Source organism: Petaurus breviceps, unplaced genomic scaffold (assembly GCF_028583685.1).
Source record: "Petaurus breviceps papuanus isolate PSGF00001 unplaced genomic scaffold, PetGlider_PUasm1.0 186, whole genome shotgun sequence".
NCBI classification, from domain to species: domain Eukaryota; kingdom Metazoa; phylum Chordata; class Mammalia; order Diprotodontia; family Petauridae; genus Petaurus; species Petaurus breviceps.
Genome location: NW_027185798.1, coordinates 36440181 through 36451641, shown reverse-complemented (window position 1 = coordinate 36451641; position 11461 = coordinate 36440181).

Genomic DNA, 11461 nt, shown 5'->3' with positions numbered 1-11461 from the left:
CTTCCATCTCTGAGCCTCTGTGACCCTTTCATGATTCCAGTTCCTCTGCTTGCTAGCTGTGTGACATTGTGCAGATAATTTGGTTCTCTGAGGAACAGTTTTCTCATCTCTAAAATGGAAACACTAACATGAGAGACAGTCTGGTGTAACGGATTGGCAACTGGACATGTAGATAAGAAGGGCTAGCTTCAAATCCTGACATCCTCTTCAAAATTTACTAGCTGTCTAAATATGAGTTAGTGTCTCATCTTCTCTAAGCCTCAATTCCCTTATTTATAAAAATATGGAAAATAATTACTCTAGTATCTACTTCTCAGGTTCAAATAAGATATCTGAAAAATACTTGCATTTCCCACCTAACCATGTTAATTTTTTTTCTTTTTTTAAAGCAATCAAAGTTAAGTAACTTGCTCAAGGTTACATGGCCAGTTATTTCTGGGTGTGGTGCTAAGTATCTGAGCCCAGATTTGATCCCCAGGTCATCCCGACACTGGGGACGGTGCTCTTACTTGCTGAGCCACCTGGCCGCCCCTAACAGTGTTAACTTTTAAGATAGAATGAAAGAGTTTAGAAATCACATTATAAATGGGAGAGGCAGCATGGTTCACTGAACAGAGAATCAGTAAGAGCTGTATTCAAGTTCTGCTTCTCTTACATATTGTATCAGCAATGCCATATTCACAATGCCTATAGAGATTACAAATATGCTGATATAATTATCCATCACAAAATACATCAGGTTTGCCATTTGGGGAAATAAACTAGAAAATTTATTAAGATACCAAAAGACTGAGTCCCAAAACCAGAAAGTGAAAGCCATCAGAGTAGTTATGACATTGGCACAGGTAGATAAAGTAGAAAGCACCCACATTTTCAAGCCCTTAAAACAGAACAGGCTACCTCAGGCAAAGGTCCTCCTCTCCCCACTCACAGCAACCACCCAGTGTCCTGGAAGAGCGCTCCCAGCAGCTCCGGCCTCTGGCAGTGCTCAGCCGGAGTCCTAACTCAAAAAAAAAAAAAAAGGCAACTGCCGCCAACTGCCAACCACAGGACCGTTAGCTCGGCTTTTTTTTTTTCTTGCTCTGCTATGTCAGCACGTCCATGGGGCATGGGAGATCTTTAAATCCCATAACCCTTACACATATTAGTATGTATTAAGCACGACTATATGTTAAACACTGTCTTACACTTGTTGTTCAGTAGTTTTCAGTCATGTCTCACTCTTCATGACCCCTTTTGGGGGCTTTTTTGGCAAAAATACTGGAGTGGTCTGCTATTTCCTTCTCTGGCTCATTTTACAGATGAGGACATTGAGATAAACAGAGTTAAGGGACTTGCCCAGGGTCACAAAGCTAATAAATGTTAGGTCCTCTATCAACTGTGCTACCTACCTACTCTAATTGCATTACACACTAGGAATACAAATGCAAGAAAGTCAAACAGTCCCTGTCCTCAAGGAGAATACATTCTAATAGGTGAAGGCAACACATATAGAGGAAAAGTGGACAGGGAACAGTGTTTTGGACAGGAAGGTCAGACTGAAGCAATCCTTTCATGAATAGAAGCGTTGTTTGATTTGATTACAGAACAAATACTATTATGTAGGCTTGCACATGCCTCTTAAATCAAATTAACCAAGAGTTACTCTTTTTTTTATTTTTTCATAAAACCAGCTCTTAGTTTTATTTATTAGTGCAATAGTTTTCTTACTTTCAATTGTATTCATCTCTCCTTTGATTTTCAGAATTTCTAACTTAATATTTATTATGTTGTTTTTCTAGCTTTTGCAAGCCCAATTCATTGATCTCCTAATTTCTGTTTTATTCATTTTTTAATGCAAGTATTTAGAGATATAAAATTTCCCCTAAGAACTGCTTTGGCTGCATCCCATAAGTTTGGCATGTTGTCTCATTACTGACATTTTCTTGGATGAAGTTATTGATTGTTTCTAAGGTTTGTTGTTTGACCCACTTATTCTTTAGGGTTATATTATTTAGCTTCCAATTTAATTTTTAATTTAATTTATTTTTTCTAATTTAATTTTTCTAATTTCTCCATGGCTCTTCATTGCACATAATTTTTGTTACGTCATGATCTGAAAAGGATGCATTTAATATTTCTGCTTTTCTGCAAGTGATTGTGAGGTTTTAATGCCTTAATAAATGGTCAGGTTTTTTTCTGTAGGTGCCATATGTCACTGAGAAAAAGATATATTCCTTTTTATCTCCATTCAAGTTTCTCCAGAGGTCTATCATGTTTAACTTTTCTAAAAGTGTATTCCCCCTTTCAACTTATTTCTTATTTATTTTTTGTGTACATTTATTTAGTTCTGAGAGAGGGAGGTTAAGGTCCTCCTCTAGTACAGTTTTGCTGTCTATTTCTTCCTGTAACTCACTTAACTTTTCTAAGAATTTAGATGCTATACCACTTGGTGCGTATATGTTTAATATTGATATTACTTCATTGTCTATGGTACTTCTTAGCAAAATGTAATTTCCTTACTTATTTGTTTTAATTAGATCTATTTTTTTGCTTTTGCTTTCTCTGAGATCAGTATTGCTACCCCTGCTTTTTTTTTTAACTTTAGCTGAAGCATAAAAGCTTCTGCTCCAGCCTTTTATCTTTATGCCATATGTATTTCTCTGCTTCATATGTGTTTCTTGTAAACAATATATTTTAAGATCCTGGTTTTTAAGCCACTCTGCTATCTGCTTCCATTTTATGGAAGAGTTCATCTCATTCACATTCACAGCTGTGGATTACAAACTGTGTATTTCCCTTCATCCTATTTTTCTCCTGTTTATACTTTTCTCTCCACTCTCACCCAGTCCATCCTCACCAGTGCTTTGCTTCTGACTACCACCTCCCTCAGTTTGCTTTCCCTTTTATCAACCCCCATTCTTTTTCTTTTTCCTTTCTCCTCCTACTTACCTATAGAGTAAAATAAACTTTTATCCCCAACTGGGGGTGTATGTTATTGCTTCTATGAGCCAAATCCAATGAGTAACATTCAAACAATGCTCACCCCCTCCATTCTTTTCTTTTATTGTAATAGGTCTTTTGAGCCTCTTCATGTGATATAATTTACCCTATTCTGCCTCCTCCTTTCCTCTTCTCCCAGTACAATCCTTTTTCACCCCTTAATTTTTTATATCATCACATCAAAGTCAACTTATACCCACACCCTCTATCTATGTATACTCTTTCTAACTGTTCTAATTGAGATATAGTTCTCAAGAGTTGTATCAACTTTCCTGGTAGGGATATAAACAGTTTAATTATATGACATTTTCTTTTCTGTCCTTTTTACCTTTTATACTTCTCTTGTGTCTTGTATTTGAAGATCAATTTTTCTGTTCAACTCTGTTCTTTTCATCAGGAAAATCTGAAAGTCCCCTATTTCATTGAATGCCTATCTTTTCCCCTGAAAGATTATGCTCAATGTTGCTAGGTAGTTTATCCTTGGTTGTAATCCAAACTCCTTTGCCTTCCAGAATATCATATCTCAAGTGCTTTGACCCTCTAATGTAGAAGCTACTAAGTCTTGCATAATCCTGACTGTGGTTCCTTGATATTTGAATTGTTTCTTTCTGGGTGTTGCAGTATTTTCTCCTGGATCTGACTATTCTAAAATTTGGCTACAATATTCCTTGGAGTTGCCATTTTGGGATCTCTTTAAGGAGATGATCAGTGGATTCTTTCAATGATTGTTTTACTTTCTGGTTCTTAGGTATCAGAATAGTTTCCCTTGAAAATTTCTTGAAAGATGCTATCCAGGCTATTTTTTTTTATCATGGCTTTCAGGTATGCCAATAATTCTTAAATTCTCTCTCCTGGATCTATTTTCCAGGTCAGTTGTTTTTCCAGTGAGGTAGTTTAGATTTTCTTCTATTTTTTCTTCTTTTGATTTTGTTTGACTGATTCTTGATGTCTCATAGAGTCAATAGCTTCTACTTGCCCAATTAAAATTTTTAAGAAATTATTTTCTTCAGTGAGCTTGTGCACCTCCTTTTCCATTTGACCAATTCTATTTTTTGGAGTGAGGCATGCAAGGCAATTGGGATTAAGTGACTTTAGCAAGGTCACACAGCCAGTAAGTGTCTAGTGTCTGAGACCAAATTTAAACTCAGGTCCTCCTGACTCCAGGGCTAGTGATCCATTCACTGTACCACCTAGCTGCCCTGACCAATACTACTTTTTAAGAAGTTGGGTTTTTTTTTCAGTAAATTGTTATGCTTTTTTCCCCTAAATTGTTGGCTATTTTTAGTAATTCTCCTGCATAATTCTCATTTCTTTTCCCAATTATTCTTCTACCTTTTTTATTTGGTTTTAAAAATCATTTTTGAACTTGAATTCAATCTATATTCCCTTCTGAGGCTTCACGTGTAGGTATGCTGACATTGTTGTCCTCTTCTGAGTCTGTGTTTTGATATCCCCTGTTGCAATGGTAGCTTTCTACGGTCTGAACTGTTTTTGATTTTTTGTTCAATTTTTAAAGGACAGATCTGCTCCTGGGGTCAGTGTCCCAAGTTTCTTGTGCTGAGAACCTGCCTGGTCACAGATTTTCCACACCAGTGCCTCAGGTGCTGATGGCTTGCCCAGTGCACTGGGGTGGCCCCATCTAGTCATGTGTGTTGTGCCAAGGTTCTGGGGCTGGCAATTTGCCTTCTGCCCTGGAGCTAGAGGCCTCACAGCTGGCCTGCTGTGACACTAGCCTGCTGAACCAGAACCAAGGGGCCTCTGTTACTGATCTGTGCTGTGCCTAAGAGCCTCCCACTGGCTTGCCCAGACACCATCTGTGCTGGGCTATTCTCTCCTTTTACCCAAGTAAGACAGACCTTTCCTGAAATCCTTCTACATTATCTTAGAGTGGAAAATTGTTTTACTCCATCTTTTTGTGGGTTCTGTCACTCCAGAATGTTTAGAGATTTGATTTAAAATTGTTTCTGAGGGAAACAGGAGAGCTCAGGCAACTTCCTGGCTTCTCTCCACCATCCTGGCTCCACCTCCAGCTTGCACATATTTCTACAAATTCTATGGATCTTGTCTTTTAGGTTTTTAGAGCTACTATAGAAATTGCTTTTGTGTTAACCAATTGTCCTATCATAGAAAAGTCTTGTTGACTCCAACACAGTTGTACACAATTCCATCCATATTGTCTTAGTCAAATTTTATAATCTCATAAATATAGTCAGACTGGAATAAGGATCCCATTTGCTAATCTGAAATCCACCATGCTCTGCCCACCATGGAAAAAATAACAGGAATTGATGGAAGGTCTTTCAATAATGTTAGCGTCAAGCACCTGCAATCTCACAAAGCCTTGGGTGGCAGGATATTTCTCTAGCTAATTTAATAGTATTCCCTGAAATATTTCAATTCACATCTGGAATACATCCTCCAGCACATTAAAAAAACACAAAAACTGTGCAATGGCTCCAGATACTTTGAGGATTTTAGTCATTTAGTAGGTTTGGCTTTGCACGGCAAGCCCTCGAGAATTTTCTTACTTCAGCTTAGATGCTATACCTGCAATTCCAGTAGCTTCCAATAGATGCTCCTATTGATAACTTTGCTGGGGCGGGGTGTATTTTAAAAATTTTTAATTTTCTCTTTTTATATCACCTTCGTTTCCAAATTTGCCCTCTTCTCCCCCTACCCAGAAAGCCATCACTTAATCAACAAACATTTGTCAAGTACCTACTCTGTGCCATCAATATTAAGAAAAAAAATTAAGAATGGGAGAATAAAAAAACAGTTTATCAAAGCTAACCAATCAAACAATATATATAATGGCCCACACTTATGGTCTCTAACCTTTCCAAAGAAGGGAGGGAGGTATATTTTCTAATCTTCTTCGGGATCAAATGGGGTTATTTTCAATAAACAAACTTACCCCATCCCTAAAGTTCTAAAATAACTGATCTGATTCTTTTTGAACTTTTTTTTTATGGTATCACCTTTAATAATTAGGTCATGTAACTACTTGAGATTATTCTGGGTTTTAGCATAAATATAAATTTTGTTCAACTACTTCCCAGTTTTCCCAGCAGTCCCCATCAAAAATAAAGTCTATTTTCCAGCAATTTGTCTTGGTTTATTAAACATTGGGCTACTGGGGCGTTTTTTTTAAATTGTTTCTAATTTTTGCTTATCTAGTCTGTTGTACTAACTTACTTTTCTGTTGTTTTCCATTATTAAATTATTTAGGTGGCTATTTCCTTATCATATAATTTGAGCTCTAGAAGTGCTGGTCCTCATTCATTCCAGTTTTTTTTTTCTATTTCTCTTAAGATTTGACACCTTTTATTCCTCCAAATGAACTGAATTATTATTTTGTCAAGTTCTAAAAAGTACTTTGTTGGTAGCTTGATATATATTTAAACCTGTAAATTAATTTATATAGAATTTTCATTTAATTACATTGGTATACTCTCACCATGAGCAATGAATATCCTTTTTAAAATTTGTTATCCTTTATTTAAAAGTGTTTTGTAAATGAATTTACATTTCTTGAGTATGTCCTGGTAGACTGTCAGGTGTTTTGTTCATGTTGGTAGTTATTTTAAATGAGTATTTGCTTTTTAGTATTTCCTCCAGAATTTTGTTGTTGCTATATAGAATAGTGTTGATTGTTGTGTATTTATTAAAGCAAATGACTGTCTCAATTAGTTTCTTTGCTGATTCTTTGGTATTTAAAAACAAACAGAAAACATGAATAATTTTGCTTCTCTTTTGCCTATGCTTATTGCAATCAATAGCATTTCTAGAACTATGCTAATATCTATGGGGAAAGAAGTATTGTTAATTTATTCTTGTATTTGTTATATATTATTAATATTATTCATTTAGTAAAATTACTATCACTAATATTATTTATTACAGCTTCTAGTATTTTCTCATTACAAATAATGCTAGCTTTTGGTTTTAGAATGTTTTACTTAAACACTTTTAAATATTTTACTTAAACCCTTTTATACCTAAATTTTCTAAAAGGGTTAGCTAAAATAAAATTGTGTGCAAAAGATTTGGCAAAGATTTTTAAAATATCTATTTAAATAATCACATTTTGGGGGTTTGGGAATATCTGAAATTTTAATAGGATTAATTTGGGGAAATTATTTCCTAATGTTGAACTATCTTTCCCTCCAGTTTGGTCATAAGGACAAAATTTTGCATACATAGATATAACCTTTTTTTTGGTAAGGATTTTATATAAAACTTTTGAATCAATGTTAATTAGTGGCATTGATCTATAGTTCATTTTCTTTGCTTTCTGTAATTCCCTGGGTTTAGGTATTAAGACTATATTTTTTCCTGTACAAGAATTTATGACACCATAGAAATCATATTGACACTGACTGTAATTGTTTTATACAATTTAACCAATGCAAATTAAATTCCATGATAAGGAAACCAAAAATGAAGTGCTTTAATGAACAAATATCTGATTTACTTTGCAAATGGAGAGAGAGAAAGCTATTAAAAGTAAAATTGAGTTAAAATAGAAATATCATTTGTAAACTCTTGTAGAGAAGTATGCTTGATAATTACAAGCAGTATTGTTTACAGAGTAGATAGGTGGCATAGTGGATAGAATCCAGGGCTTAGAGTCAGGAAGTTACATCTTCTTGAGTTTAAATCTGGCCTCAGATTCCAGCTATGTGACTCTGGATACATCACTTAACCCTGTTTGTCTCAGTTTCTTCATCTGTAAGATGAGCTGGAGAAAGAGTTCACAAATCACTCCAGTATCTTTTCCAAGGAAACTCTAAAAAGAGGTCTTGAAGAGTTGGACATGGCTGAAAATGACTGAATAGCAATTGCTTCATAAAAGAGGGAAACTGAGGAGGGTAAAACCAATTTAAAGAAAGTTTGGCAAGATAGGCAACTAACCAAAGTTATCCCAACATATTTAAGCATAGAGTGCCACAAAGAGGCAAAACAGAAAATATTTGCAATAAATTTTTTCTCCATAAAATAAATAAAAATAATAAATAAATAAATAAAAGCTTTTCTACATTAAAAACAGGGATTTATTAAGCACTTACCTTGTGCCAGGTACTGTGCTAAGTTCTTTACAATTACTTCAATTTTATCTTCACAAAAACCATGGACTATAGGTACTACTATTATCCTCATTTTGCAAATGAGGAAACTGAAATAGAGAGGTTAATTGATTTGCCCAGGATCAAATAGCTAATGTGCCTGAGGCCAGATTTAAATATATCTTCCCAAGTCAATACCTGGCACTCTATCTTTGTACTTCATTAGTATAAATGAATACCAACTGATAAAATATTAATAACTACCTATCAATGTTCTTATTTTCCCAACTATACAAAATTTTCATGAGTCATATATGTGCAAATCAAAGAAATCTTTGATTAAGGGATTTACAGCAAACAGGCTCTCACAAGTGACATTCAATAATGGATCACATCTGGCATCCACAAGTAGCAGAAAGGTGTAGAGAATATAAGATCCCACTGGACTTAGTTTATTGATTAAGAAAAAGCATTTGACTTAGTCAAAATGCATGCAGCAGAATTGTTCAACATTCCTAGGAAGATATCACAATAGAAATAAGCCCTCCCAAAGAACTTCTTTTCTTAAACACTATGCAAAACACAAGACAAAGTGTTCACTAAAGACACTATATATTGTGATGGAATCAATTTTCAGAGTCCAGATTAAAGCAGGATTGATTTCTTGTGAAGAATGATATCCTCCAAATGTTTCTATTTGAAAATAACTTTTTCTGTTTGTATTAAGTCCCAGAACATTGCAAAACCTCTGGGAAAAGATCTATAATCACTCAAAGGCATTTGTCCCTAACCATTCACAAAGGAAATTCCAAGTGGATGAAAAATATTTATTGCCCATATTGCAATGTGCATTTTAATGAACACTCTATAGAGCAGTTCTTAATATTTTTTTTGAGTCATGGACAGCCCTTTCCTTGGAAGTCTGGTGAAACTGATGATACCTTTCTCAGAATCATGCTGTTAAATACATAAAATAAAATGCATAAGATTACAAAGAAAACAAGTAGTTAGAATAAAAATGTATTTTTTTCATCCAAATTCACAAACTCCCAGAAATATACCCAGGTTAAGGATCTCTGCTATAGAACATATCTATCTATCTATCTATAGATAGATAGATAGATAGATATAGATATATTGATATTTGGGACAGATAATACAAATGGAGAAAAAACTTGGACTTCCTATGTAAGAATAGGAAAGTGATTTACACTGCTTTTGTACAATTCCCAGACTATAACACTCATTTGAATGGACATCCTGTAGATTTTGTCCATTAATAAGTATTTCTGGAATAAACAGTTCAAATGGGGAACATTTTGGGCACATAGTTGAAAAGGAATAGGAGAGACAACTGGATTGCCTTCAGGAAATTGCAGATCCTTAATGACCCCGAGCTTCTACTGAAAAAGGAAAAGGTTTATTTTTAATAGCAATATTCTACTGATGTTGCTATATAGCAAGGATCTGTGAAATAAAACTTTTTGAAAAATTAATATCAAAGTACACAATAGAGGCAAAAATGTAAGTGTGAACAAGGTACAACATATAACCAACGAACAGCCCAAAAATGTAACATTGTATGAGTGGAAAAGAAGATGGGTTTAGTCACCTAGCAAGAGCTGGGAATGACATATAGACAACTTCACAAGCTGGAATCTCTCTTTTCTCTCTCCTCCATCACCAGTGAAATTTGTTCCTTAAAAGTTGATTTAAGGATGCTTGTCACATTGTTCTAGCAGGTTTTTATGAAGCTTATTCTGGGCATGAAAAAATGTTAGTCTACTTTCTGTAATACTTTTAGAACTGCAAAAGACAAGACCCTCATTATTAGTCTTTTGACTATCATTTGCTTGTGTGAGAATGTGTCTTCCTCAGAACCTACCCATTAAAGTTTGGGTTCAGCAATAAATATCTTATTTCCTGGGAAAAGAAGGAATCCCAGTTAAGAGACCTATTTGTTTAGCTCTATTTATGGATAACAGGAGGTTAACTAGAAATCTGGCAGGAGCATCAGATAAGAAAAATAGTGACTGGCCTGTGGCTTTTTTCTGTGCAATGCTGTGGCTCTATTAATTATCCCATCTACTTAAAAGGAATTGCCTTTTGTTAGGTAACAACTTCTTGATTGAATTTTTCAATAGAACCAAATGTGAACATGGCCTCTATCATCTCCCCCATCCCTCCAATCCATTACCCAATCCACTGAGTAAGAGATTTGGTCCATGCCCTAAGGAATTTGTGTAAAAAGGAGGAGTTATCTTAGAATTTCATAGAGAATCTAAAAACAGGAAGTGGATAGGAAGGAGCGATATCTTACAGATAAGGTAAGAACTGGTAGACCAGGGGCAACCAGCAAAAGTAGGAAGAGAAGGTATATACTAAACCGTAGCAAAAAGTAGAGATATGGTGTAGGGCCATTGATTCTAAGAGGAATCATGGAGCAGAAGGCCCAGGGTGCCCTAATCAGTGTACCCACTAACTCAAGAATTTAGAGCCTAAGGAAAGGTCTTCTCTTTCCCTGACTCCTTCTCACAGTGCGGGTCTATCCATAGAATCTACAACATAACCTGCTGTTTTGGTATCCTAATGTTTCTAGTGATCTGAATTTTATCTTATGCACAAAAGGGGCTAAGGCTTAACTAGAAGTAAATAAAAATGTAAATTTAGACAAGCAGTCCAACCTCTGCCTAAATGTTAGGGATTTGATTAACTGGTAACTCAGATCCATTGTGAGTGGAACTTAACACATTTTTTTGGTCTAAAATTAACCACCTAACCAGAAAAACCTGGAAAGACTACATGAACTGATGCTGAGTGAAGTGAGCAGAACCAGGAGAACATTGTACATAGTAACAGCAACATTGTATGATGATGAATTTTGATAGACTTGATTCTTCTCAGCAATACAAGTATCTAAGACAATACCAAAAAAATCATAATGGAAAATGCTATCCACATACAGAGAAAGACCTGTGGAGTCTGAATGCAGATGAAAAGCATACTATTTTCTCTTTTCTATTTTTTTATTTCTCATTGTTTTTCCCTTTGGTTCTAATTCTTCTTTACAACATGACTAATATGGAAATACATTTATTGTAGCTTTATCAAATTGCATGCCATCTTGGGGAGGGTGAATAAGAGGGAGGGGAAGAAAATTTAGAACTCAAAATCTTATAGAAATGAATGTTGAAAACTAAAAACAACTAAAGTTATAAATGTTTAAAAACTTATGTTTGAAAATTTTTTAAATAAAATTAACTTCTGAAGTTTTAGAGGAGGGAACTATGTGAACTTCAGAGGCCATTATGTTGTCCCAAGGTTGTAAATGAAATAATTATTGTAATGCATTACATCTGATATTCTAGATCTGAGATTCCCGTTATCTTATTCCACCAATATGGCACCTCAGA